The following is a 22,079-nucleotide window of genomic DNA, read 5'->3' as shown; positions in this document are numbered from 1 at the left end:
TCTCATCAATTGGACCCAGTAAATAATGAAACCCTTTCCCAAACGTGGACCCTTGGCCTCCATCTGAGGGAAGCAGCAGAGAGGGCATCCGGAGACCCACTTTCTAGCCCTAACTGTTACCAGCTTGTGACAGGAGTAAATCATTTCCCATCCTTAATGGCGAGAGGGGAGAGGATACAATGAAAGCGGCATTCATCGAAGCCTCAGTAAAGCCTGGGCGAGCTGTAAACATGCAAGGGATCGTCCTCTCCCACTTACGAGTCTCTCAGTTTGAAAGTCTGTCTCTTCTCCCTCGGCAGCAAGAAAAGCTTATCATTTCTAAGACATGAAGAACAAACGGAATTCTGCTCCTCTTACACTGAGCTTGCTTTTTAAAGTCAAATTTTGAAAAAAAATCGAGTTAATAAAAGGGGGAATTCAAACAGGAAAAAAGAGAGTGAACACTGCATTGCCATGTTCTAGAAACAGGCATTTCAGAACCCCTCACGCCCTGGTGTTATCCCAACATATATTCCTCATGGAGTGCATATCTGTTCTGCTCAGACACCTACCAGGGACTCTGAAACTTTCTCTACGCAGTTAGCCCAACTCCCTCCATGACAAAATTGCCTCTGGAGTGTGTTTTTAAAGCACATGGGTCCTGTCTGCAAATCGCAGCGGCGCTCTCCTCACTGGAGTGAATCTGGAGGCTGGGGAGGGCGGGCTGTCCGGGGCAGTGTAGGCCCTGCCCCCCGCCCCCACCAAACACTGGCCGTGGGAGGAGCACAGGTCGCACACACCTGGGACACCCGACGGTGCGGGGCGGTGCAGGTGGATGGGAGGGGATGCAAAAGAACCGGGAACACGCCCAGCCCCCAGCAGCCCCCTGAACAGACATCCCGACCAGACTCCTACATACAGGTGGTCCTGACGCTTAAAGGCCTTGCTGCAGATTTTGCACACGTGTCTCCTCTCCTGGCTGTGCGTCAGGTAGTGCTTGCTGAGAGGACTGGCGCTGCTGAACACCTTCCCGCAGAGGCTGCGGTCCAGGAGTGGGTTCTGAGGGGACCTGTGCTGCCGCTTTCCTCTCCTTGTGCTCCCAGACGTGGCCCTGCCTCCTTCGTTAGCCTCTTTGGGCACCTTGAGCACGCCTAGCCCCAGGTCTAGACAGAGGGAGAAAGCACAGGTTATGACATCCGGGGACATCGGAGCCCGGGCCGAAGCACTCTACCACCCTCAGACCAACTTCAGCAGCTGAGTCCAACTCAGGGAGTTGGCCGAGAACCCCAACTTCAGCAGCTTCACTCGCAGAGAAGACCAGGCTTAGCACCAGGTGAGGGGGAGAAGGGACCCTGGTCAAGCCACACCTCCAGGGCGGCACCCAATCTTGAAGCCACACTTGGGGGTAAGGGAGGGGACAGCAACAGTCTGAGAGCTTCCAGGACAGAGTGACTCGACAGGCAGGACTTCATGACGGTAACATCAACAGCACGCTTGCAAGTACAATCCAGAAATGCACAATGCAAAATCTTAGAAAAGTTTAAGTCCTTTCTCCCAGCCAATTCCACTCTGGTTTTTTAATTAAGGAAATTAAGGCCGATCTGTACAAATTAACGGAGATCTTGCAGTGAACTGCAAGCGAGTTAACTGCAGCATTGTTTTTCCTGGTGAAATGTGAGAAACCACCTAATAACTGACACGAGGGCAGGTGGGTGACTGCATTCTGGTCTCAATGGTCTATGGCGCAGGCATTTCAGATACAACTGTAGGAGAATATCCATTGACGTGAAAGGATGTTCATGCCATACCACTAAGTGCTGTGCCACTAACAAGAGGATTGCTGAAAAACGGAATGATCTAGTCTTTAGAAGGGACAAATAAATTTGAATACAAACAAACAGAATGGGATTGATTGGTAGCATCATGGATCAACTTCATTTTCCTTTTCCTGTCTATCTGAATTTTCCATGTTTATGTACTTCTTGGGTAAATGATAAAAGGTATTTCCACGAATCACCTCATCAGAGGAACAGGTGAAGAGGCTGGGAATGTCCATGTGGGAGAGGGAGATGTCTTCAAGTAGCTGAAGGGCCAGGATGTGGAGGAGGGAGCACACTGCTTCTGTCTTGCTACAAGGGGCAGAGCTAGATTTGATGAATAAAAGGTAAAGAGAGGGACTTCCCTGGTGGCGCAGTGATTAAGAATCCGCCTGCCAATGCAAGGGACATGGGGTCCGGCCCTGGTCCAGGAAGATCCCACATGCTGCGGAGCAGCAAAGCCCATGCGCCACAACTACTGAGCCTGCGCTCTAGAGCCCACGAGCCACAACTACTGAAGCCCACGCACCCAGAGCCCGTGCTCCGCAACAAGAGAAGCCACCTCAATGACAAGCCCGTGAACCACAACGAAAAGTAGCCCCCGCTTGCTGCAACTAGGGAAAGCCCACATGCAGCAACGAAGACCCAATGCAGCCAAAAATAAATAAATAAATTTATATAAAAAAGATGTGTTAAAAAAAAGTATAGGGAAGCTGATTTGAAATCACTAGAGACGTAAGGACAGTGGATACAAGACCTAAGAACTCTGCAGGCTTGCTGCTGTGTTCCTAGCTCCCGGGATTCCCATTCCTATACTCGTAGGCACACAGTAACTGTTGGATGGATGAATCATGGAAGATTTTTCTACCCCTTAAGATGGATTAGACTGCCTCACATGATAGCAAGTTTAAAAACTGCCCTTCATCTAGGATGCAGCAGAGGCTGGACCCAAGAATCCAACAGGTCAGGGCGTGCATACTGCACTAAAGGACCCCAAATGCTAATTCTCTGTGGCTGAGATGTAGCTTGAGAGACACAGCAGAAAGAACCTCGACTCTCATCCCAACTCTGTCTCTGGCCATTTGTCACTTAACCTGTCTGGTCTACACCTTCTTCATATGAAAAGCTGCTGTGTTGAGTGGTCGAATGATTCTAACAGTTTAAATGAGGGAAAACAGGACTCCCATGTGGGAAAGTCCTTGCCTTGATAACTTATTATTTTTTTTGTGTGTGTGGTACGCGGGCCTCTCACTGTTGTGGCCTCTCCCGCCGCGGAGCACAGGCTCCGGACGTGCAGGCCCAGCGGCCATGGCCCACAGGCCCAGCCGCTCCGCGGCATATGGGACCTTCACGGCCCGGGGCACGAACCCGTATCCTGCTGGAAGATCCTAAAAGGAAACAAATCTGGGTCCCCTAAAGGGAGGGGGTCTCTTCAGAAGGAAAGGAGATTTTAGCACCAGGGGCCTAGAAAGCAGAGGGCGAATGCAAGGCCGACATGCAGAAAGTGCGGAGGTCGGGTAGGGCCCGCGGCGCGAGCTGGGGAGCTGTGAGGGGGCAGTTGGGGCCTCGGGGGCGGGGCGGGATAGGAAAGAAAAGTCGGCCCGGGCCTCTAAGGAGAGTCTTCTCCAAGGGGCAAGGGGCTGCGGGGATGCAGAAGGTGCGTGACGCGGTGCGAGGGGCACCCGCCGCGCCTGCTGCGCCCCTCGAAAGGGAGATTGGGCCCCCCTGAAGAAGAAATATAAACGAATTCGATTTTAAAAGGGGAGAGGGGTTGAAGAATGAGGAAGGGGCGGGAAAGGACGGGGTAGGGAGGAAGGAGAGGCGGGCAGGGGCAGCAGCAACCGGGTTTTACCTGACCCTGGGGTCTCGCGGGCCGGGCCTCGTGCCTTGCGGGCCTGCCGGCAGCCGCCGCCTCCCCTGCGCCGCCCGCCGGCCGGCCGGCCGGGCGCGCACGCGCAGCCGGGCCCGCTCCTGGGGCTGTCCGCTCACCCGCAGCGCAGGCGCGCGTGCGTGGCCGCTGGCCGCCTCGCAGCGCCCGAGCTTCCGGCGCGTGGCGCCCGGCCGCGCATGCTCTGAGGCTATTAGGCCGCCGCCGAGGGGCGGGGCCACGCGGGGGGCGGGTCTTGGCGTGGTCAGGTGACCAGTGGCGGGCGGGAAAGGAGGCGGTTGGTCGCCATTTTGGAAGGAGGGCGGTTGAAGGCGGGAGAGTGTGAAGGGGCAGCGGGAAAGGAGCTGCGGGGGGAGGGGCCGGCCCCCCACGACCCACACACCGAGGCCGAGAGTCGGGCAGCTCCGGCCATTGTTCCTTGAGAGCGTCGTTCGGACGCAGCATGGGGAGCTGCGGCTCCCCGCGGGCCGCTCTGAGCTGCAGCCTCCCGCGATGCAGGGGAGGGGGTTGAGAGTAGGGGCCGCCCTCGCATTGTCGTGGGGCCTAGCGAGGCAGTCCCCCGTGCTCCCGAGGGGCCACCGAGGCCTTCCTGGCCGTGGGTTGGGAAGATGTGGGGCTGCAGAAGCACAAAGCGGGACGCGATCTGCTCCGCCTTTCTTTAAGCAAACCCTGAACCACCTGTGGGTCCGGCTATGTCCTGAGCTGTGCCGCCGGACAGAAGGAAACCGGGAAGAGCAATGGCCCGGGGTGGAAGGTGGGGGCGTGCTGATCGGCCAAGAAGTCTGAACCGTGGAACGACTTAGAAGGGGAGTTCATTCCTTAGAAATTGCGCACTGAAAACCTATGGGGACAGCAGATTTGTGGTTGCCTGGGGGCGGGAATGGGTATCGACTAGTAAACAAACTCGAGGGGATCTGATTGGGGTGATGGACATATTCTGAAAGTGGGTTGTAGCAATGGCCGCACAACGTGGTGACTTTACTAAAAATCCTTGTATTTTACACTTCAAATGGGTGACTTTCATGTAACTTCTATCCCAATAAAGTTTTGATGTTTTAAAAAATTGATCCCTGGGGTAGGTAGAGCAGAGAGGAGAGGAAAAGGACTGGCATTCCACTTTTGGATTCCTTCATTCAACAAATATTGTTTATGGAGTTTCCGTTTTGTTCTGAAATACCGCAGTATACGAGTCAAACATCCCTGCTCTGGTTTATGTTCTAGAGCAACGCTGTCTGGTAGAAATAGAATACAAGCCCCAAGTGCCAGTCACTTGGAAAAGTTTTACATTTCCTGGTAGGCATATTTTTTAAAGGTTAAAAAAAAAGTGAAATTAACTTTAATAATACAATTTAACCCTAAATGTTATTTCAACAGGTAATCAATACAAAAATTTTTAATGAGATAATTTACTTTGGGGGCGACTTTACAATCTGGTGCATATTTTACATTCACAGGACATCTCAGTTCAGACCAGCCACATTTCAAAGGCTCCATAGCCCAATGCAGCTAACGGCTTTGGTACTGAAGAGCAAGCATACCTTTAGTGGGGGACAGGCAAATACATTTAGAATGCAATGTGCTTATCCTTTTTGAAAAATGTAAGGAAAGAAGGTAGAGACTGTCCGAGGATTCTATTTTATATAGGTCAATAAACGCCTCTCTGGCAAAGTTACACTGAGCAGAGACTGGAAAGCCATGAGGAAGGGAGCTATAAAAATATCTGGGGGAGGAGCAAGTGCAAAGGCCCTGAGGCAGGAAGAGGTGGGATCCATTTGAACAGCAGTGACCAGCGTGGTTAGAACGATGTGAGTAAAGGAAAGCGTAAACTAGGGGCATATTATGTAGGGCCTTGCAGGTTATGCAAAGACAGGGATTAAAAACCTGCCTTCGTTTTAGGAGGGATTCTTCATTTATATAGCAAACACTAAAAAATACTGAGTTTCAGCAGTGTGATCTCTTGGTGGAAGAAATGAGGACCCTGGCCAATGGGTAGATGCGAGTTTAAAGAACAGGACTTAAGCTCCTGAAGGAAACTGACATTTTCCTGTCCTTTGACAAACATTGATCACTTTATGGACAGAGACAAGATCCTTGCAACACATAACACAAAGAAGTAGCATTCAGAAATTGTTTTAGAAGACTACAAGTTAATGCGACAGCCCAATGAACAAATAAAAGATATGAAGAGGCACTTCCTACAAGAGGAAACATAGGAAAGGGGGCCTAATTGTAGCAAGATTTTAATGCAAATTAAAACCACAGATATTAGGTCACACCCACCAGTTTGGCACATTTTTACATTTTTTCTATCACGCAGAGCAAGGGGAACTCACAGTACTGGTCATGGGTAAACTTGGTACAATCACAGTGGAGTACAAATTGAAGATATTGAATAAAATAAAAGATGTGATGTGTCCCATGCCCCAGCAATCCAGGGATTGACGGTAGAGAAACTTGCTCATATGCACTAGGAGATGTGCACAAGAATAGTAGTCATAAGCAGCAAGGTTTGTAATAAAAACAAACAAAAAAACCAACTTGGATTGGACGATTCTGGAACAGAAAAAGGACATTAGTGGAAAAACTAGTGAAATCTTAAAGACTGAAATTCAATGCAGGGGACACGGGTTTGAGCCCTGGTCTGGGAGGATCCCACATGCTGCGGAGCAACTAAGCCCGTGTGCCACAACTACTGAGCCTGTGCTCTAGAGCCCGCGAGCCACAACTACTGAGCCCACGTGCCACAACTACTGAAGCCCACGCACCTAGAGACTGGGCTCTGCAACAAGAGAAGCCACCGAAATGAGAAGCCTGCGCGCCGCAACCAAGAGTAGCCCCCGCTCGCTACAGCTAGAGAAAAGTCCGCGTGCAGCGACGAAGACTCAACGCAGGCAAACAAGAAAAAAAAAATTAAATTATTGATGAAAGTTAAACTAAAATTCGGTAGTCACATTAAACTTAAATGTTAGTGATTAGATTATATACTTTTTTACTAAATTTTGATTAAAATGTAGTAAATAAAAGTAAACAGTGAATTAAAATTAAATTTTAAATTATAAAATTACATTTTCCGTAGATGATGTTTTACAATTTTAATTCTACAATGAAAGGAATTCATGCAACATGTGTGTGGAGGTACCAAACGCAGGGCCTGGTGCATGGGAGATGCTCTGATGGGTGAGTTTCGAGGTAGGACGTGAGCTCAGGCTTAGAAGCTGGGGATGCTAACCTCTTGCCAGAGACCACACGCCATGGTGGAAGGAGCATGAGCTCTGAATCAAATATTTATCAGAAGCAGCAGCATCCCTGCCATGTGCCAGGCACTGTTTGAAGCCCTTTACGTATATTAACTCACTTGAATCCTTATAAGCACCCTATGAGGCAGATAGTATTCTTATCCCCGTTTTCCAGATGAGTAAACTGAGGCACAGAGACACTCATCGAATCAATGGAGGAGTCAGGATCCAAAGACCTGGATTTGAACCCAGCCTAACCCACAAGCTATATGGCCTCAGTCGAACCTCAGTTTCTGCCCCACAGATTGAGGACAGCGACCCACTGTGTTGGAGGTCACAAAGAGAAAATGGGAGTACTTGGAAGAAAGCCCTCACTGAATCCTAACATATGCTGAACATATGTGAATGATTAAAGAGCCAGGAGGGAGGCTGGCAGTCCTGGCAGGGAAGAAGGCAGGAGCAAAGGTACTGAGGCCTCACCTTGAAGGCCGGGCCAGTATGGCTGTGTGGAAGTTGCTACAGGAGATGGGGAGTGAGGTGTGTTTGTGCCTGAATCCTGGATGCCTCCTGGAGCAGCCTTTTTCCTTCTGGTGCTTAGTGAGTGTGCCACTTGGTGGCCACAGGGCAGGGCACTCTTCTGGTAATGCTGGTTCCCATGGGTGGGGGCAGTGTGACTCTGAGGGGGGTCAGCTCCTTGGGTCAGGGCCTCCCACCCTGAAGACATGTCCCATTATCTCCGGTGGAGTCTCAGAATTCCCCCGAAACCCCCAGAGAAAACTCACCTCAATTTAGGAAAGCGAAATAGGTTGTAGAACTGGAAAGGACCAGAGATGTCATCTGGTCCAACCCTTTCAATATACGCAGATCAGGAGACTGAGGCCCAGAGAGGGCAAGGGACTTGCCTAAAGTTACACAGCAAGTCAGTGGCAGAAACAGGGCCAGATGCAGCTATCTTGACTCCTGGACCTGTGCTTTTTCCTCTCCCCCAGGTTTGTGTATGGGAGTATCTGGGTATTCACATGAATTGAACAGATGGGAGCAGGGGAGGGGAGCTGCCAGCCATATTGCACTAAAGGAGAATTGGGTGGTGCTTGCCTTGACAGTAAACAACAACCGCCATGCTATTAAATTATTTTTAAGTTTGACATTCAGCCATTTTACTGAATAAATGATTCAACCAAGTATTTCCTAAGTCTCTACTATATCTCCAGTAAGCTAAGCACCAAAGGAGATTATAGGCAAAGACCCAAGAAATTGTCCCACCTTGTTAGGCCTTAATGTTTTTGTCCCCCCCTAAATTCATATGCTGAAACCTAACTCCCAATGTGATGGTATTAGGAGGTGGGCCTTTGAGATATGATTAGATCATGGGGGTAGAGCCCTCATGAATGGGATTAGTGCCCTTTTAATTTATTTTTTATTAAAATTTTTTTATTGAAGTATAGTTGATTTACAATGTTGTGTTAGTTTCAGGTGTACAACAAAATGATTCAGATATATATATATACATATATATATATATATATATATATATATATATATATATGTATATATATATATATATAAAATGTTCTTCTTCAGATTCTTTTCCCTTGTAGGTTATTACAAAATATTGAGTATAGCTCCCTGTGCTATACAGTAGGTCCTTGTTCATTATCTATTTTATATATAGTAGTGTGTACGTGTTAATCCCAAACTCCTGATTTATCCCTCTCCTTTCCCCTTTGGTAACCATAAGTTTGTTTTCTATGTCTGTGGGTCTCTTTCTGTTTTGTATGTAAGTTCATTTGTATCTTTTTATTGACTCCACATATAAGCAATATCGTATATTTGTCTTTCTCTGTCTGGCTTACTTCACTTAGTATGATAATCTCTAGGCTCATCCATGTTTGGACGCGATTAGATCATGGGGGTGGAGCCCTCATGAATGGGATTAGTACCGTTTTAAAAGAGACCCTAGAGAGCTCCCTCACCCCTTCTGCCATGCGATGTTATAGCAAAAAAAAAAAAAAAAAACCCAGCTGTCCATGAGGAAGCAATATCACCAGACATTGAATCTGCCGGCACCATGATCTTGGACTTTCCAGCCTCTAGAACTATGAGAAATACATGTTTATTGTTTATAAGCCACCAGTTTGTAGTATATTTGCTATAGCAGCCTGAATGGACTAAGACACACCCTTTCCAGCTTCACAATTGTTGTCAGATAAGGTTGGAGAAGTAAAAAGAGCCACATAAAATAATAAAGAACAATGATCAAGGTTAGGATTGGCCATGATTAAAAATAACACTAGGCAAGTCTTTGCTGTACTCTGCCACACCTCCATCATCTTATAAGTGCATTTGCCCTTCAGTATCTTCTAGATGGACACCATCTCTTTTTATCTTTGAGTCTCCTGCAGTCAAACATTTACCAAATATTGAACACCTGCTCTGTGCCAGAATACCGCAGTAAACAATCAGAAAATCTCCCTGGTCTCATGGAATTTATGTTCTTGTGCAGAAGACAAGCAATAAACAAGGAAAGAGATAACAAGTTAACTCCAAAATGAGGTGAGAGCTATGAAAGAAATGAACACGACAGTGTGATAGAGAGGGTCTGGGTACTTTAGAACCTGGCTGTTCAAAGCACGGTACCCAGACCAGCAGCATCAACAGCTTGTTAGAAATGCAGAAGCTCAGGCCCTATCCCAGACCTCCTAAGGCAGGAATTGTTGCATTTTAGCAACATTCCCATGGGATTCATGTGTACCTTGAATTTTGAAAAGAACTGCCTTAGACGCATGATCCACGAAGACTTTTCAGAGGAGGTGGCATTTGAATGGAGACCTGAAGGTTAAGAGTCAGGCTGTCAAGCAGAGGTCTGGAGCAAGAATTCCAGGCAAAGGGAACTTCAAGTACAAAGGTCATTATACCAAGTAGAGGTCTGAGGAGCTCAAAGAGGACCCGTGTGGCTATGGCAAGCAAGTTGAGGATACTGATGTGGTTAAAGAAGTGGCTGAGGACCAACCAGAGCCTGGTGGGCCCTGGGAAGGAGTTTGGATAGCATGTGAAATCAACAGAATCCACTGAAGAGCTATATGCGAAGAGAGACACAATCTGATGGGCATTTACAAAAATGTCCCTCTGGGCCTAAGGGACTTCATACTGTGGCAACTTAGCTAAGCTGGAACCACATTTCTCAGAATTCCCTTCCATATATGGTCTGGGTTAGGCTTGGCCAGAGGAGAAATCCACACAACATTAAGATTCATTCAGTGATTTTTTATTTTTATTTTTTTTCGGTACGCGGGCCTCTCACTGTTGTGGCCTCTCCCGTTGCGGAGCACAGGCTCCGGATGCGCAGGCTCAACGGCCATGGCTCACGGGCCCAGCTGCTCCGCGGCATGTGGGATCTTCCCGGACTGGGGCACGAACCCGTGTCCCCTGCATCGGCAGGCGGACGCTCAACCACTGCGCCACCAGGGAAGCCCCTCATTCAGTGACTTTTATCTAATGTTAATCCATGTTCAGATTTCCCAATCATCGTCCAAATATCTCACCTTAATAATATTAAGATGAATAATATTCCACGTGACAATTAGAGCTGTCCTAAATTTGATCATACATAATTGCAAAAAAAAAAATTTGTTAGGGGTGGCAAACAGCATCTTCCAATGGTTTCTCCCCTTGGAGTGACCAGATTTTACACAACCAGCCCTAAACGGAATGGTGTGATGGGAAATGCACATCTCATGCCTGGAGATTGTGAATGAATTGACAAGCCCATGACAAGGGCATGGTTTGGTTTGAAAGCTTCCCCAGGTGGTCCCAGCGTGCATCCTGGTTTGGGAATCACTGCTGTGGCTGCAAGAAAACCTGCCTGTCTCAGAAGTCAAATCCTCACCATGCTCTCCCTGGCATGTTGGTGGATAAAGCTGCCCCTGGGGTCCTCTCTGCCTCCCACCACTGCCTGACCTGCATGCAGACCACCTGCTTTTCTCAACAGGTCATGACAGTGCTTCTGATACTGGGATCAGGAAGGTTATCTGGTCACCGAAACTTTGGAAGGCGTGAGAATGTTTAGGAAGCCCAGGCAGAAAAGGAGAGTCAAGGGGTCGGGGGGGGGGGGATGAGGGTGGGGTGCCCGGATTTGCACTCGGAAAAGTGCAGGCATTTGAGGAGAAGTCAATCAGTGAGGACACTGAAAAAGAAGAACCAGAGAAGTGGAAGGAAAACCATGAAAAATTAAGCCCTGATGAAGCGAAGGAAAAAGATGCTCTCCAGAAGGAATGAGGGGTCCACCCTGGCCACCGGTTTCTGCTCTCCACCCTGCTTTCCTTTCCTCACATTCATCCCTTGAGTCACTTCCTTCAAGCATCCTCAAAGCCCATGCCCCTCACAATCTGCAGTAGGCACGTTGCCAAACTCTGCCATCTGCCCCCCAAGCCAGCTGAACACAGCGAAAGGAAACCACCCAGCCAGCCTGGCATGTTTTACCTGAATCACAGAAATCACAGACCTCAAGGGGGCACAGGGCACTCTCTCTGTGTCTCTGGGGAGCTTGCTTTCACTCCATCACAATAGGACTGTTTCCTTCCAGGCCTCCCACCCACCCACCCCTGCCATCCAGCTGATGGCCATGTCCCGTGCTTCTCTGTGCAAACTGAACCTGACAGTAGGGAACCCCCTCATTGCCTAGACCGAGAGCCCAAGCCCCCTCATTTTCCCGTTGGTTACCAGTCCCGCAACCCTTGGGTTCCATCCTGTTTCTCAAGGACTGAGGTTATTTCCTTTCTTCTTTCCCTTCTTTCCTTCCTTCCCCATTTCCTCTTCTGCTGCTGCTTCTACTTCTCCTCCTTCTAACTCTCCTCCTCCTCCCCGCTTCCTGTACAATCTGGCCCCATGCCAGCTGCTGCAATCCTTTCTAAAAGGCAGATGGGGACCCTCCACCTCTTGGCGGGAAGAAGAGTCACAGTACTGCGGACAGATTTAGCTGCTACTGTCTTGTCTAAATGTGTTTAGGTGGTGACTGTTAGCTCCCTCCGTAGTAAAGGAATCTCTTCTCCTTGGTGAACAGCAATCTGAGACGTGATGCTTTGAGACCGTGTGAGCATCCTGCACCCCACCAACCTTTCCCCAGGGATGTTGGCATGTCATTCTGCCTTTCGCCTGGAACAATGTTTCCCAGCAGTTGACCACGTCAGAAATGATAGCAGCCTGAAGTCAAGTAGTCAGAATGGAGATGGACAGAGATGATGACTCTCGGTTTAATTGCAATGAAATCAATCCCTCACTGTGTAACTAATGACTAAGTATGCATCTCTTTTGCTCATTCCATGAGGATGGGGGCCATGCAGGTCATGGTCACTGTGTCTCCAATACCTAAGAGGACCTTCCAGTAACAATAATATAAAAGCACCAGGTAGTGTTCTAGCACTTCACATCCACTCCCTCTTTGAGCAAGGAGGGTTGCTGCTATGCCCATTGTACAGATGAGGAAACTGAGGCACAGAGAGGAGACTAATTTGCTCAAGGCACAGAGCCAGTAGGTGGTGGAGCTGGGATATGAACCTGGAAGCCTCATTCCAGAGCCTGCACTCTTCGATATCATACTCTCTGGCTTCAGAATGAAGCTGCAGGGCTTCCCTGGTGGCGCAGTGGTTAAGAATCTGCCTGCCAATGCAGAGGACATGGGTTCGAGCCCTGGTCTGGGAAGATCCCACATACCACAGGTCAACTAAGCCCGTGCGCCACAACTGTGGGGCCTGCGCTCTAGAGCCCACGAGCCACAACTACTGAAGACCACGTGCTTAGAGCCTGTGCTCTGCAACAAGAGAAGCCACCACAGGGAGAAGCCTGTTCACCACAACGAGGAGTAGCCCCTGCTTGCTGCAACTAGAGAAAGCCTGCGCACAGCAACAAAGACCCAATGCAACCAAAAAAATAGAAATAAAATAAATAAATTCAAAAAGAAAGAAAGAGGGCTTCCCTGGTGGCGCAGTGGTTGAGAGTCTGCCTGCCGATGCAGGGGATACGGGTTTGTGCCCCGGTCTGGGAAGATCCCACATGCCGTGGAGAGGCTGGGCCCGTGAGCCATGGCCGCTGGGCCTGTGCGTCCGGAGCCTGTGCTCCGCAATGGGGGAGGCCACAACAGTGAGAGGCCCGCGTACAGCAAAAAAAAAAAAAAAAAAAGAAAAAAGAAAGAAAGAAAGAAAGAAGCTGCAGTGCCACTATGGAAAACAGTATGGAGGTTCCTCAGAAAACTAAAAATAGAATTGCCATATGTTCCTGCAATCTCTTTCCTAGGCATATATTTGGAGAAAACCATAATCGAGAAGATACATGCACCCCAGTGTTCATAGCAGCACTATTTATAATAGCCAAGACATGGAAGCAACCTAAATATCCATCGACAGATGAATGGATAAAGAAGAGGTGGTATCAATACATATACACGATGGAATACTACTCAGCCATAAAAAGAATGAAATAATGCCATTTGCAGCAACATGGATGGACCTAAAAGTGATCATACCAAATGAAGTCAGACAGAGAAAGGCAAATACCATAAGATATCACTTATGTGTGGAATCTAAAATATGACACAAATGAACCTATCAACAAAACAGAAACAGATGCACAGACATAGAGAACAGACTTGTGGTCACCAAAGGGGAGGGGGAGTGGGGGACGGAAGGATTGGGAGTTTGGAATTAGCAGATGCAAACTATTATATAGGGGATGGATAAACAACAAGGCCCTACTGTAGAGCACAGGGAGCTATAGTCAAAACCCTGTGATAAACCATGAGAGTTTATCACAAAAGAATGTGCAAAAGAATGTATATATGACTGAATCACTTTGCTGTACAGCAGAAATTAACACAACATTGTAAATCAACTATACTTCAATAAAAAATAAATCCTTTGAGACTATAATAATAAAGATATTCTCCTTAAACAAAACAAAGCAAATAACAGAAGAAACTGCAGTAAAAATTTATTGAATGAGTTAACGCTGCAGGGTGTGGAGAGGATGGGGGGTGGGGAGTTTGGGAAATGTGTTCCAGGTCATTTCAGCTCCCTCTACTTCAAATCCTTTAAAGGGGGACTTTTGTCTCGTTTGCTGGGTTTTTTTTCAATGATGGGAAACGTCCAGCCTTCACAGAATGCGTTTTCTGAGCACGAGTAGCACTGGGCCAGCCTGGCAGATGGGTCCCTGCTCTGCCATGCCAGGTCCTTTAGGGCACAAGGCTCCAAGATTCCAAAGTGCAGCTCCTTCCATGAAGAAAAAATTCAAGTGTGTCCTATGTCTGAGGCCACCCAGGATATTCATTTTCCTAACAGAAAACTCCAGATTCACAGATACTGTCCCTTTCTTACCAAAGTCGTTGAAGTTTCCCTGTGTGGGGTCCAGAAAAGAGGAAAAGGTGTAACAAAGGCAATTTGGCCAAAGCCATCTTTGCGCAGGTGACGTAGGTGGCTGAGGAGGAAGTGTGCTTCTCTCCCTTCCACTAGTACCTCTCACCTTATTTCCTGAGATTCAGCAAGATCATCAACTGCTCTGAAATCAAGACCATTGTTCCTTGATTGCAATGATAATCATAGCTCTCACCAAAACATGGTCCAAGTTTCAAAGCTGTTGTTCTTTGTCCCTGCCATTCTCTCTTGAAATGTTAATTCAGCATCCCTGGAAGGGACATATTTTGTAGTATTAGCAGCAAGCTACAAGCTGAATATCAGAATAAGAGTTTCAAGAGGAAGTTGTTGAGGGAAAGGTGAGAGATAATTTTGGATTTCTTTTGTCATTCAATAAATACTAAAATACTGGGTGTTGGGGATGCCCACACGTTCATCCTAGCGCTTAGCCTCTCCTTTGTATCAGTTAGCTACAGCTGTGTAAGAAACCATCTTGAAATTTAGTAGCTTAACACAACAACTTTTTCTTTTTCTCTCACGTGTATTTGGGTCGTCTAGACAGTTCTGCTAATCTGGGCCAGGCTTGGCTGACCTTGGCTGGTTTCACTCGTGAACCTGCCATCATCCTCTGGCAGGTTAACTAGAGGCTGGCTGGTTTCGAATTACTTCAGCTGGGATGACTCAGTTCTTCTTTACCTCTCCCCCACATCCCTCCAGCAAGCTAGCCCAGGCATGTTCTCATGGCAAAGGTGGAGAAGAAGAGAGAGAAGAGAAATACTCTGAGCCTCTTAAGGCTTAGCCTTGGAATTTGTGCACTCCTGCTATATTCTACCGGCTAAAGCAAGTTGTAAATTTCAGTTCAGGGGATGGGAAAAGAGACTCCATCTCTCTTTTTTTTAATTTTTAAAAAATATTTATTTATTTATTTTGGCCCTGCTGGGTCTTAATTGCGGCATGCAGGATCTTCGCTGCAGCACGCGGGATCTTTAGTTGCGGCATGCATTTGGGATCTAGTTCCCCCATCAGGGATCGGACCTGGGCTCCCTGCATTGGGAGCATGAAGTCCTGCCCACTGGACCACAAGGGGAGTCCCAAGAGACTCCATGTCTTGATGGGAGGAGCTGCGAAAGCACACTGCAAAGCGCCCGGATAAAGGGAGGGGTGGAGAAGGGCAGCCTCAAGGCAGGGAAGAGTGGTCCTTCTTATTTCTGCTTCTCCCATGAGCCAATGAAAGTCTGATTCCCATCGTCCACAGTTGCCTCATCTGCCCCACAGTCCTGTTATCTGACTTTAACCTTCACTTCTTTCTGTGAGTCCCTTAGGTCTCTTTTGGGGCAGCTCTATCCCATTCCTTACTCTCCAAGCCCCCAACCCCACCTCCACCCATCATTGGAGGCTGATGAATCCCCCTCCTACTTCAGGATAAGGCCGATTCCAGCTTCCCTGCCTTTTGTTTATTTCTTCCATCTCCTGTGGGAGGTGTTTGTTCTTGAATGCTCGTGAGGGAGGGGTTCAAACTGGACTCCTCCCACTTTCTCAGATCCCCCCCCCACAGCCCCAAGTTAGTCACCCTTCTACCTCCCTGTGGGTCAGTCCTCTTGTTTCCATCCCCACGTTTCCATCCCGGTCCAGGCCCCACCATTATCTCTTGCCCTAGACTAACATCACTGTTGCGGCCTCCCCCGTTGCGGAGCACAGGCTCCGGATGCGCAGGCTCAGCGGCCATGGCTCAAGGGCCCAGCCGCTCTGCGGCACGTGGGATCTTCCCGGACCCGGGCATGAACCCGTGTCCCCTGCATCGGCAGGCGGACTTGCAACCACTGCGCCACCAGGGAAGCCCCGTGTCTGGTTTTTAATCCTGGTTCTGCTGTTGATCTGCTGGGTGACCTCAGGGACCTGACTTTGCCTCTCTGTGCTTCAGTTTCCTCCTGCTGGAGACTGAATGTTTATTTCCCCCCCAGCCCTCAAACTCTATATGTTGAAACCTAATCCCCAATGTGATGGTATTTGTAGATGGGGCCTTTAGGAGGTGATTAGGTCATGAGGGTGGAATTCTCATGTATGAGATTAGTTCCCTTAGAAAAGAGACCCCAGAGAGCTCCCTCACCCTTTCTGCCACGCGAGGACGTGCAAGAAGGTGGCTGTCTGTGAACCAGGAAGCACCTTGATCTTGGACTTCCCAGCCTCTAGGACAGTAAGAAATAAATTTCTGTTGTTTACAAGCCACCCAGTCTATGGTATTGTGTTCCAGCAGCCTGAACAGACTAAAATACCTCTTCTATAAGACACCTCACTTCTACAGATTAGTGATGATAATAGTATCTGCTTATAAGGTTGTTTGCTGTAAGGATCCGAAAAGCAACCTCATCTGAAGACCTGAAGCACTTGGGACTCTTCTGGTCCTGGAAATTGACAGGGATAAATGGCGATGATAGGATGGGGGTGGGGGGATTAATTCCATCCGATGTACTAGGTCTGTGCTCAGTATGTCACTGGTCCTCCCAGTGAGCCTAGGGGTCAGTTCCATTTTCCCGATGAGACAACTGAGGCGCAGAGAGCCTCAAGGTCACGGTTCCCCAAGGTCACGGTTACTGAATAACTGGGCCACGATTTGAACTGAGATCCATCTGATTCCTAAGTTTCTCTTTCTGACTGTGAGCACTGGCTTCTCCCTTGTCTCCCCGCTTCCCCTCTGACCCCCCAGTCTCTGCTCCCCAGTCCGCCAAAGGGAGGCAAAGAAGGGGTCAAGCTAATCAAGTCTCCCCCTTCCTAAGATTTTTCAGCAACATGACTCAGTCCAATGCATGATCCAAGATTGGATCCTATACTGGCGAAAACATGGCTATAAAGGACATTACTGAAGGGAAGCGAGAGATTTGAATTTGTGGATTAAACAACAGTATTACTGTATCAGTGTTACAGTTCCTGATTTTGATAACTGTCCTGGGGTTTTTGAAGAGAATGTCTTTGTTCTGTAGCTCCATGCTGAAGTATTTATAGGGATCAAGGGACAGGATGTCTGCCGCTGCCTCTCAAATGTTCCGAAAAGAGTGAGATAAAACACATGTGGTTAAGTATTATTGACTGATGAACCTAGGAGGATGGGGTTCTTTTTACTCTTCTTGTTTGAGAAGAGTAAACTGTCAAAGAGTTCTGTAGTTTGATCTTATTTCAGGTGAAAAACAAATCAGCAAAAACACACTCTTCATTCTGCTCCTCAGTAGGTACCCATGAGAAAGGAAAATCTATGTCCGCACAGACACTTGTACCCGAAGGTTCAAAGCAGCATTATTCACAGCAACCAAAAAGCAGAAACAACCCAAATGTCTATCAACTGATGACTGGATAAACCAAATGTGGTGTATCCCAACAGTAGAAATATTGTTTTATTGAAGTATAGTTGATTTACAATGTTGTGTCAGTTCCAGGTGCACAGCAAAGTGATTCAGTTTTATATATATCCTTTTCCACCATAGGTTATTACAAGATATTGAATATAGTTCCCTGTGCTATACAGTAGGACCTTGTTGTTTATCTATTTTATGTTTAAAATTTTTTTATTGCCGTATAGTTGATTTACAATGTTATGTTACTTTCTGCTGTACAGCAAAGTGAACCAGTTATACATATACATATACCACTCTTTTTAAGATTCTTTTCCCATATAGGTCATTACAGAGTATTGAGTAGAGTTCCCTGTGCTATACAGTAGGCCTTTATTAGTTATCTATTTTATATATAGTAGTGTGTATATATCAATCCCAATCTCCCGTTTTATACCTCCCCCCTTGTAACCATAAGATTGTTTTCTACATCTGCGACCCTATTTGTGTTTTGTGAATAAGTTCACTTGTACCATTTTTTTAGATTCCACGTATAAGCAATATCATACGATATTTGTCCTTCTCTGTCTGACTTACTTCACTCAGTATGACAATCTCTAGGTCCATCCACGTTGCTGCAAATGGCATTATTTCATTCTTTTTTATGGCTGAGTAATATTCCATTGTATATATGTACCACATCTTCTTTATTCATTCCTCTGTTAATGGACATTTAGGTTGCTTCCATGTCCTGGCTATTGTAAACAGCACTGCAATGAACATTGGGGTGTATGTATCTTTTCGAATTACAGTTTTCTCTGGATATATGCCCAGGAGTGGGATTGCTGGATCATATGGTAGCTCTATTTTTAGTTTTTTATGCAACTGCCATACTGTTCTCCATAGTGCTTGTCCCAATTTACATTTCCACCAAGAGTGTAGAAGGATTCCCTTTTCTCCACACCCTCTCCAGCACTTATTATTTGTAGACTTTTTAATGTCAGCCATTCTGACCAGTGTGAAGTGACACCTCATCGTAGTTGTTTTTTTTTTTTTGGCTGCACCATGTGGCATGTGGGATCTTAGTTCCCCAACCAGGGGTCGAACCTACGCCCCCTGCATTGGAAGTGTGGAATCTTAACCACTGGACTGCCAGGAAAGTCCCCTACCTCACTGTAGTTTTGATTTGTATTTCACTAATAATGAGCAATGTTGAGCATCATTTCATGTGCCTATTGGCCATATGTATGTCTTCTTTGGAGAAATGTCTATTTAGGCCTTCTGTCCATTTTTTGATTGGGTTGTTTGTTTTTTTTTTTATCAAGTTGTATGAGCTATTTGTATATTTTGGAAATTAAGCCCTTGTCAGTTGCATCATTTACAAATATTTTCTCCCAATCCATAGGTTGTCTTTTTGTTTTGCTTATGGTTTCCTTTGTTGTGCAAAAGCTCATAAGTTTCATTAGGTTCCATTTGTTTATTTTTGCTTTTATCTCTATTGCCTTGGGAGACCCAACAGGGGAATATTATTCAGCCATAAAAAGGAATGAAGTTCTGATTCATGCTACAGCATGGGTGAACTTTGAAAACATTGTGCTGGGAATTCCCTGGCAGTCCAAAAGTTAGGACTCTGCGCTTTCACTGCCAAGGGCCTGGGATCAATCCCTGGTTGGGGAACTAAGATCCCACAAGCCGTGAGGGGTGGTCAAAAAGAAAACATCATGCTAAGTGAAAGAAGCCAGACACAGAGGCCATATATTGTAGGATTCCATTTATATGAAACGTCTGGAATAGACAAATCCATAGAGATAGAAAGCAGATTCGTGGTTGCCTAGGGTTGGTGGGGAGGGGGACATAGGAAGGACTGCTAATGGTACAGGATTTCTTCTTGGGGTGATGAAAATGTTCTGGAACTAGATAGTGGTGATGGTTGCACAGCCTTGTGAATATACAATAAACCATGGAATGGTCCACTTTACATGAATAAGTTTTATGGTATGTGAATTGCATAGCAGTTAAAAGTAATAACGACAGTGACAACAAACCCTTCAATGACTGTATGGCTTTTGGGATCAAACCCCAAATCCCCGGTGTAAGGTCACCCAGTGCCTAAGCCTCTCTCAGCCAAGCTCTCAAGACTCCAGCAGCCCAACCTGCCTTCTTTCCCTGCCGCTGCCACCTCTGGGGCTTTGCACCTGCCCTTCCCCTCCAACCTTGTCTGACTAACTCTATTTATCTTGCAAGTCTTAGCTTACAACTGACTTCCTTCACGATGTTGTCCCTTAATCCCCAGAGTCTAAGTCACCGGGTTCCCAACGTAGCATTTGGGATGATTTCCAGGTGACTTTTTTTTTTTTTTTTTTTTTTTTGCTGTACATGGGCCTCTCACTGTTGTGGCCTCTCCCGTTGCGGAGCACAGGCTCCGGACGTGCAGGCTCAGCGGCCATGGCTCATGGGCCCAGCCGCTCCGTGGCATGTGGGATCTTCCCAGAACGGGGCACGAACCCATGTCCCCTGCATCGGCAGGCAGACTCTCAACCACTGTGCCACCAGGGAAGCCCTCCAGGTGACATTTTAATTGTTATGCATTTATTTTAAAGCACGTTGGGGAAAAAAGGAACTGGCCCTTCACACCTGTGACTTCATGACTATTGTTCCCTGGGATCAGCCTAAGGTAGCCCCAGGGGAACCCATCAAAGGAAGAAAAAAAGTTGGTTGAAGGAACAAATTTTATTTTATTTTATTGAAGTATAGTTGATTTACAATGTTGTGTTGATTTCTACTGTACAGCAAAGTGATTTGGTGATACATATATATTTTTTCATATTCTTTTCCATTATGGTTTATCACAGGATACTGAATATAGTTCCCTGTGCTATACAGGAGGACCTTGTTGTTTATGAGAGAACACATTTTCAAGGTACAGACAATAGAGGCAGTACTCGGCAAAAGTTGTGAAATAGACCTTTAGGAATAATAGAAGTTGGGAAACCCCGGGGGGCTGAGTTAACTCCACCTGACCTCCCATAGCAGCCGTCAGGCTAATATCTGTCACACCGCGAAATGATTTGTTTTATGTCTGTCTCCCGCACTGGGGTGCGAGTCCCATGAAGGCAGGGCTGGGCCTGGCTCTTCCCCGCTGTTTCCCCAGCACTGCCCACGCAGGGTGGGGCATGGAGCAGGTGCTCAGACAGGGTGTGTTGAATAAACTGAGGCCAAGCTGTTCCGGACTGTGGACTACCCCCAAGGGCACTAGGGAGCCTTAGGAGGGTTTCAATCAGGGGAGTGTCAAGGTTCATCTGTGCTTTACAAATTCCAGGCCCCCTTTCTACTTTGCACCCGGAAAATCCACATTCCTCCCCGTCTGACCTTTCCTATCAGACTCCTCTTTACCCTTCTCCTCCTCCAGGAAGCCTTCCTGAACTGCAGGCTGGGTCAGGTGCCTGCTCTGGGCTTCCACAATCCCCCACCTTCCCCCATCACAGCCCTGTCTACCCTGGGGGTGGGTCTGTATCCTCCAGAGACTTGTGAGATCTCCACAAGTTCTGCCCTAGGCTCTCAGGAACCACTCCAGAGCAGGTGCATTGACTGGACCCCTCTCCACTGCCATGTCCCCAGATCTCCCTCCATTATTTTCCTCCACCAGTCCCTCCCTAGCTGTATTTGGATCCTCTCCTCGTATACACTGCCCTGTGTATTATTTTTAAAATCGTGTGCTTAACACCACTGCTTTCTCACCATTTAAAATTTAAAAACAATTTTTGTGTCCTGAAATTGACTGTTGTCACCATTTAAAATGTACAATTCAGTGGCATTAAGCACATTCACAGTGTTGTACCACCATCACCACTATCTAATTCTCGAAATTTCCCATCACCCCCAAAGGAAACCCTATGCCCATGTAGCAGTTACTAGCCACTCCCCCCTCCCCCCAGGCCCTGGCCACCTCTGCTTTCTGTCCCTATGGATTTGCCTCTTCTGGACAGTTCATATAATGGACTCACCCAATACGTGGCCTTTTGGATCTAGTTTCTTACACTTAGCATCATGTTTTCGAGGTTCCATGTCATAGCATGGATCCGTTCCTTTTTGTGGCTGAATAATATTCCATTGTGTGGATAGACCACATTTTGTTGATTCATTCATCTGCTGGTGGACATCTGGGTTGTTTCCACCTTCTGGCTATTGTGAATAATGCTGCTGGGAACATTCATGTACAAGTTATTGTTTGAACACCTGTTTTCAACTATTCTGGGTATACACATAGGTGTGGCCATGTAGTAATGCCAGGTGCAACTTATGGAGGAAACAGCAAACTGTTGTCCATATTGGTGGCCCCTTTACCCACCAGCAGTGTGTGAGGATTCTGATTTCCCCACATCCTTCCTAACACTTGGTATTGTCCCTTTTTTGGATTATGGCCATTCTAGCAAGGG

General features: G+C 47.2%; 1 pseudogene; it reads right to left on the bottom strand.

Annotated features, from left to right (window-relative positions):
- The window catches only part of LOC132479622 (zinc finger protein 541-like), a 45,515-nt pseudogene that overhangs the window by 20,217 nt on the left and 3,219 nt on the right, over positions 1 to 22,079 (bottom strand).

The sequence above is a fragment of the Mesoplodon densirostris genome, chromosome 19 (genome assembly GCF_025265405.1).
Source record: "Mesoplodon densirostris isolate mMesDen1 chromosome 19, mMesDen1 primary haplotype, whole genome shotgun sequence".
Taxonomy (NCBI): Eukaryota; Metazoa; Chordata; class Mammalia; order Artiodactyla; family Ziphiidae; genus Mesoplodon; species Mesoplodon densirostris.
Note: the sequence above shows the minus strand (reverse complement) of the source record. Positions and strands in the feature narration are given on the sequence as shown.